The sequence below is a fragment of the Benincasa hispida genome, chromosome 1 (genome assembly GCF_009727055.1).
Source record: "Benincasa hispida cultivar B227 chromosome 1, ASM972705v1, whole genome shotgun sequence".
Lineage (NCBI taxonomy): Eukaryota > Viridiplantae > Streptophyta > Magnoliopsida > Cucurbitales > Cucurbitaceae > Benincasa > Benincasa hispida.
In genome coordinates, this window is record NC_052349.1 from 57,674,724 (window position 1) to 57,682,570 (window position 7,847).

General features: G+C 33.9%; 1 long non-coding RNA gene across 2 annotated transcripts; it reads right to left on the reverse strand.

The window, feature by feature from the left end:
- Positions 1-274: 274 nt before the first annotated feature.
- Positions 275-7,557, reverse strand: LOC120068875. Of its 2 annotated transcripts, XR_005479384.1 has the most exons (5): positions 7,303-7,557; positions 7,072-7,196; positions 4,270-4,619; positions 769-1,109; positions 275-675 (listed from the first exon to the last, which is right to left on the reverse strand). It is a non-coding gene; the product is annotated as an uncharacterized LOC120068875 (long non-coding RNA). The 2 variants fall into 2 exon arrangements; XR_005479386.1 differs by lacking the exons at positions 4,270-4,619; positions 7,072-7,196; positions 7,303-7,557 and adding an exon at positions 1,397-1,611.
- Between the last annotated feature and the right edge of the window lie 290 nt (positions 7,558-7,847).

The window sequence follows — 7,847 nt, forward strand, 5'->3', positions numbered from 1 at the left end:
AACGGAATTTAAAAAAAAAAAAGGGACAGATTCGGGACTTCAATGTCGGTTAAGAATTTTTAAAAAATAACACAGGCTTTAATGTTGGTTGCAACCAACGTTGAAGGCCTTTAATGTCGGTTGGAAATTTCACTGAAGACCTTTAATGTTGGTTGCAACCAACATTGGAGGCTGTGTTATTAAAGCCCTTTAATGTCGGTTTTTAACCGACATTAAAGGGCTTTAATAACACTATCTTTAATGTCGGTTGTGAACAAACATTAAAGCCCGAAATTCTTCTAGTGTATTGAAGTGCAGACTATTTTAATTTGGATAATAATAATTTGTATGTAAGGCGTAAACTATTTTTGTTAAGGTAAAAAATAGTAAATATTGTAGCAAAACATCTCTTTAATATTGAAAATGATCAAATGCATCTCTTTCAGACGCTTCATCTCTTCAATCTGTTAAGAGTGTTGAGGGATCGTCAATGCATGCATCGAAATGGACAAAGTTCCAAGGAGGAAGATGTAAAGAATGTGAACTACAAATTAATATCAAAAGAAGCTCAGAACTTTGAATCAACTCTTCTTCTCTGGCCTTTTAGCAAACAGAAGGCGGTTAGGAAACCATTGTAACAATAAACTATCAATTTGTTTTCTGCTTACCTGTTTTGTAAAATCAGGATTACCGAACCTGTGTATATAAGACAAAAAGTCAGTGAACATGAAAACTGATCATCTGTAATTGTTCTTGAGCTCTTAAAAGAAATAAGAACGAAACTCATACCTTATATCATGTTGTTCTTCTTCTTCTCTTCTTTGTATTTCTCACCTTGCAATCTGATTTTCTTCTTCATTCGAGTATCTCACAAGCAAGGAAAAACTAAACCATAGAAAGGTCAGAAATCTCAATTCTTTTCTTTCTATAAATTTGTGTCAAAATGAAAAGTAAAGCTGAATAGAAGAGGATTTCTACCACATGTAATAAACTTGACTATATGGCCTATTCCTGTACACACACGTCAACTACCCTCTTTTTCTTTGGGCTAAATAACTTTGTGGGCCTAGTTTGCTTTTGGTTTAAGTAGCCCAATAACAACCAAGAAGTCTGCAAGAATCTTCAAGAACCTGTCAAAGAACAATCAGAATGGCAGTTGCTTATTATGAGATGGAGAAATTCACTGGAAATAGAGATTTCCAGCTATGGATGAAGAGAATACAAGCAGTTTTGGTTTCACATAAAGCATTGAAAGCAATTAAAGACCCTAAGACCTTGCCAACTACTCTTACTGATGTTAAAAACAGAATATGGAAGAAACAGCCTATAAGGCCCTGATCTTGGACATCCCATACAGTATTTTAAGACAAGTTATCAATGAAAACACAACCTATGAAAGAAGTTGAAGAAGCTTTACCTGAAGAAAGATGTGCCAAATAAACTATATGTGAGGGAGAAAATATTATCCCTTAAGATGAGTTCCTAAACTCACCAATCAATTTGCTCAAACCAGAGACAAGCTAAGAGAGGACAATGAAGTGGCTATCTTGATAAACTTTCTTCATGAGAGCTTCAAAGATGTTAAGGCACCATTGAAGTATGGAAAGGATTCTATTTTTATTGATAATATAATCAAAGAAATTCTTCAGAAAAGACTTCAAGAAGCCAAAGGAACATGGAAAGGGGATGTCAATATTGGAGAGGATGGACTTGAATTCACATAAGTCCTTGTAACTACCGAGGAGAAGGCTAATGACCATGAAATTAAGGAAGACTAGGTGTTAGACTCAGGTTGTACTTATCATATGACATCATCAAAGGCATGATTTATCTCCTATAAATCATGGGGTGGTGGTTCAATATTCATGGGGGATAATCACAGTTGTAAAGTGATTGGAATAGGCTCGGTGGTGCTTAAACTCCTAGAAAATAGAGACATACTCCTCAAAGAAGTGAGACATGTTCCACAGCTGAGAAGGAATCTAATTTCTATGGGGATGCTTGATGATCAAGGTTGTTCCTTTGTTGAAAAGAATGGAAGTGTAGAAATTACAAAGGAAGGAAGAACTATCTGTTGGGATTGGTGCCCTAAATTCTTTGTTCTCGTAGTTTGTAAACTTGTATAAACAAATTATTCTTTTAGTAAAATAAAAGTTATTTTATTTGTATATTAACTCGATCCAATAAACTAAGATTAAAGGTTATTTTATGTAACTTAAACATGTATGGGGTTGACATACAGGTAGATCATGTTCAAATAATAACCTAAATGGTATGTAGTATATGGATAAGATTGGGTGTCTTATCCTAGTGATACTACGATGATGGCCCACTTTGTATCTGTTACAATTGTTGTAAAGTGTTACAAACGATTTGATCTTAATCGTTCATGTGGAGACATGTGAGTGGAGGTATCTTATACAAAGAGTTTATATAAGGTTAGACTGTGAAATGATTAGTATCTCTTTATAACACCGTTACTTGAAGAGATTAATATTTCAATAGGATGACCATAGGTGACTCTGTCGGGGTTGATGCCCTAAATCTCGTGATTTTGTAATTTGTAATTGTATTGTATAAACATTTTATTTATCTAATAAAATAAGAAGTATTTTATTCGACATTTAGTTGCATTAACCCAAAAAACCAATAAACCGAGATTCAAGGTTATCTTCTGTAACTTAAGCATGTATGTGGAGACATACAGATGAATCATGTTTAAGTAATAACCTAAACGGTCTGTAGTAGATGGATAAGGTTAGGTACCTTATCTTGGTGACACTACGAGTACGGTTTGTTTCGTAGTTGTTACAATTATTGTAAAGTGCTATAAATGATATATTCCTGATCATTTATGTGGAGACATGTGAAAGGGATATTCTATAGAAAGAGTTTATATAAAATTAGACCATGAAATGAATAGTGTCTCTATATAATACCATTGCTAGAAGAGACTTACATTTTACCAAGATGACCATAAGCGACTTGACCTGAATCCTAAATGAGTTGTAATCTCCAACCTATGGAGACGTTCCTTTGATTTTTATGGGTGAGAGTGTGTAGTTTTGTCGACTCAATATGCCTTCCATTTTAGAAATTCGTCTGATTGGGGAGTTGGAAACACAACTACACAAGAAGGAATTTACTCCTTCCCTACTATTAGGATAAGTAGAGAAATTGTTTTCTTAAGGGTTGATTCCGAGCTTGAAAAATGTGGTGCCACTCTCTCCTGACCTAAGAGAGGTTCAGTTATAGTTGGACTATAACTTATTGTTCATTAGAGGGATCAATGGTGCATAAGGAATTAGATGTAACTATAGAAGCACAATGGTAATTTTGACCCAACTATACTTACAAACAATTCGTGAAGAGTCAACGCATTGTTGATGGTTATATCCAATGGACACAAAAATTTATCTATAGTATGAAAACTGCGAAAGAGTGAGCGATAGGTAATGAAAGTTGATTAATTTAATTAAAAAGCCTAATTAATTAATCGAGTACTATTGGAGTTTCAATCTATAGACCCATAAGGTCCTGCCTTTAGCTCATTTGGGATTAATAATAATCAAATTAATTTGAATTGTTCAAATTAATAAAGAGAAATAATTATATAAGATATAATTAATATAGAATTATTTGATATGAGATATAATAATGTATATGATACATTATAATATAAAGTTTTATTTGAGAGAAAATGAATATTTAAATATGGTTCGAATAATAAAATTAATATGAATTTGATTCATATTAAATATTATAAATTAAATGAGAAAATGTTAAACTATAAAAGGTCTCTAGTATTAAAATATGGTGAGACTCCAAGAAACCAAAATCCCTATAGGAATCCTCTTCTCCTCTCGTATAAGTTCTTCTCAGAAAGTGGAATGGATCGAACTAATAGAAGATTGGAAGAAATTGAAACTCACATAAATAGAAGAGACGTTGAACGAAGTTGATTCTGATTTCCTTCCACAAAACATTATCAACAAATTGGACTTCTGCCTAATTAAGAAAATACCATCTGAAAGACAGATTGTGGCAAATACTCTTAAGAAATGCCATGACAAATCCTTGGAAGACAAAAATGGGATTTCTTATTGAAATGCTAAGTCCAAACATCTTTCTTTTTAAATTTCACTCAATTAAAGACAAAGAAGAAGTTCTAAAATCAGGCTCCTAATCTCTAGATAAAAATCTTCTTATTTTAGAATCTCCAGAAACATATTTATGTTTATCTGAATTTATTCAACCATATTGCATTCTGGACAAGAATCTTGGACTTACCATTAGGCTATAACTGGATGCATTGACCATACCAAGAACAGTCAAAGGATGCAAACATCGGATTTTTCCAGTGTGGACATTGGTTAAAGTATCAAGGTAATTTTCCAGCAAGGAAGAAACCCCTATCCCAGGTCCAAGAGCAAAGAAAATGAAGATGTCAGTAAATCAAATGAAAAAAGAAACAAGGAAATACCTACCCATCCACCCAATAATACTAAAGCTTGTGCTCCATCCATTAGTATCCTGAATGTGAATCAATCTACATTTAGAGACAATCTCAATATCTCATCCAATTTGGATTGGGACGGTAACTTCCTTGCTTCTCGTTGCCCTGTTAAAAGTTTGAAAAACTGGACAAGAAGAATCAAGTCAGCAACCTTGAACTTTCATACAACCACCATTGATGAAAATTTCAAAAGGAAAAATGAAAATATTCTTTACTAAAAAGACACAAATTAAGTGATGGAGATATTCAGACAAATAATGATTTTCCCAATTCAAAGGCAATGGTTGAAATTCAGTCTTGTCACCCGATATGAAAATTTGAATTCGGCTTTTTAGTTGCTTCACTGTTAACTGTGAATGAGCAAAAGGAGGACTATATTTACTATGGAAACAAGAAGTAATTTCCAACATCCGATCTTATTCTCCACACCATATTGACTCTAATCTAAGTTGGAAAGCAAAAATTGGAGATTTACGGGATTACATGGCTTCTCGGTGGTGACCTAAATGAAATTTTATGGTATTACGAAAAAGATGGTGGCCCTCCTAAAGTCATATCTTTACTTCAAAATTTCAGGACTTGCATTGATGATTGTAGCCTTAAAGATATGAACTTCTCTGGAAATATTTTCACTTGGAAAGGTGTAAGAAGAACAACTAGAATTTGGGAGATTGGGACATAACTGGCATAGGCGTAGACATAACTGGCAAAGGCGTAGACATAACTGACATAGGCGTAGAACAACTAGAATTTTAATTAATCCAATATGTTTGAGATTGGGACATAACTGGCAAAAGCACAATCAGAAAGGGAGTTCACTAAATTAATTTTACTCATATTGTTTTAATTCCTAAAATTTCTAAACTTTTTTACACAGGTTGCATTTGTATGAGGAAGAGCAATAACTGACAACATTATTCTTGACCATGAATGTCTACGCCTATTAAAGAAAAGGAAGAAAGGAGTAAATGGTCTGACTGCAATCAAGATGGACTAAGTAAAGCATATGACAAGGTTGAATGGATTTTTCTCCAAAAAATTATGATCAAACTTGGCTTTGACCCAAATTAGGTATCTCTCATCATGGATTGCATCACTCCAACATCCTTCTCTATCCTATTAAATGGAGAACGAAGAGGAAACATTAATCCAACAAGAGGATTCAGACAAAGAAACCCTCTGTTTCCCTACTTATTCTTATTTATTACTAAAAGTCTCTCACAATTCATCAATAATACGATTTCAAGAAATAACCTATCTGGTTTTCAACTCTCACAATCCTACCCCACCATTTCACATCTTCTTTTCGTAGACGGCAAGATTATTTTTTGTTAAGCTTCTGAGGAAGATCTACTAATCATCAAACAAATCCTAATCGCTTTCGGATTAGCTTCGAGAGAGAAAATCAACTATTTTATTCTCAACAAACATCAAAATGGACAGAGCTAAATTCCTATCAGATATCATTGGAATCTCCAATGTAGAGGATTTAGGTCCTATCTTGGCATTCCTTCATCACTATAAAAAAAGAAGATCCAGAGACATCAATTACGTTCAAGAGAAAGTGTGGAAAACAGTACAGGTTGGAAAAGCTCTTTTTTCTCAAGGGCAGGAAAGGAAATCTTAAATCAAAAGCATTGGCCAAGTCCACCAACCTATGCTATGAGCTTATTTAAACTCCCTAAGGATTTTTGTAAAAATATCACAAGATATTTTTCGAGATTCTGGTGGAATTTCCATGCTAATAAAACGAAGATACATTGGATGAGCTGGAAAAAAAAAAAAAAAATGTCTCCCAAAAATTGTAGGTGACCTAAATTTTAGAGACCTAGAAGGCTTTAATCAAGGCCTAATCGCTAAACAGGTTTGGAAAATTTGGATGAATTTGGATAATCTTGTTTCAATAATCCTGAAAAGTCTCTATTTTCCAAACACTTCAATTACTGAGGCTCTTTCTGGTAAAAATTCTTCACAAATATGGAAAAGCCTTTGTAGGGAAAAAAATTATTATTGAAAGGCCTCCGTTATAGAGTTGGTAGTGGCTTATCTATCAATATTTTTACTGATCCTTGGATTCCATGTCCAAGCACCTTCAAACCTATTTTCTTCAATCCGCTAATTACAAACCTCAAAGTTTCTGATTTCATCCAACCAAATGGAACATGGAATGTTGACCTATTAGATGAATGCTTATGCAAATGCATAAAAAATATTCCAATAAATATCAAAATCCAAGACAAAATTATTTGGCACTATGATAACTCGGGAACATATTCAGTTAAAAGTGGCTATAGGCTCTACATGAAGAACATCATCGATGAAGAATCTTCTAGTGAAAACAGAATGACTGGTGTTTGGAACAACTTGTGGAAATTAAAAATTGCAAACAAAATCAAGTACTTCTTATGGAGAGCTCTTCACAACATTTTACCAACAAGGACAGAACTTAGAAAGAAAGGACTGGATATCTTAACCCTTTGTCCAATATGCAAAGCAAAAGATGAAATTGTTGAACATATCCCGTTTAAATGCCCTAGAGCCATCGCCATGTGGAAAAACTTGTCAGATTGCCCTACCTTATTCAAAAACTTCAACTCCAGCTTCACTGATCGTTGGAAACACATACAGTCTTCTTCATCCATCAAAGATTTATCCCAAATAGCCAGTGCATGTTGGGCCATATGGTCAGATAAGAATAGTTCTATTCACGGAAATGCAATAACAAACACTAATAATCGAGTTCATATTAAAAAATATAATGAAGAATCAACAAGAAGAGGAATATTACCCAACATTAATCAGAATACCTTGAATCATAAGCAATCAAGATACAACCTGAAATGGATGAAGCCTTTTCTTGGCTACATCAAAATAAATATTGATGCTGTATGGAATCAGAATAAACCAGTGATGGGTATTGGTGTTACTTGTAGCGATGAGAACGGTAATCTGGTAGCTGCTGCCCAAATTAACTTGGATTACATCTTCGAACCTCCTTCAGAACTAAAAGCCATACTGGAAGGAATTCAATTAGCACACAATTTAAATCTCCCTCCCCTCCTTTATTCTCTCATTGACTAACTTATGGAAGTGGCAATGGCTGAATTCTTTTCTGTTGTGGTGTGCATTGCTCTCTCAAATTTAAGAATTTCATCCCGTCTAAATTAATCTTGAAGCCCACAAAACTCTCATAGATTCTCTACTCTTCAAGAATACCGAGGTTTCCATGTGGTTGTGTCCAAAACTTAGAGATCTGTTGTTGCGTATTTCTGGTTGTTCGTGAATTCAAAGGAAATTGGAATAGTTCGTAATTTCGAAAGGAACATGAAGAGTTTCAGTCTTCAAACACCGC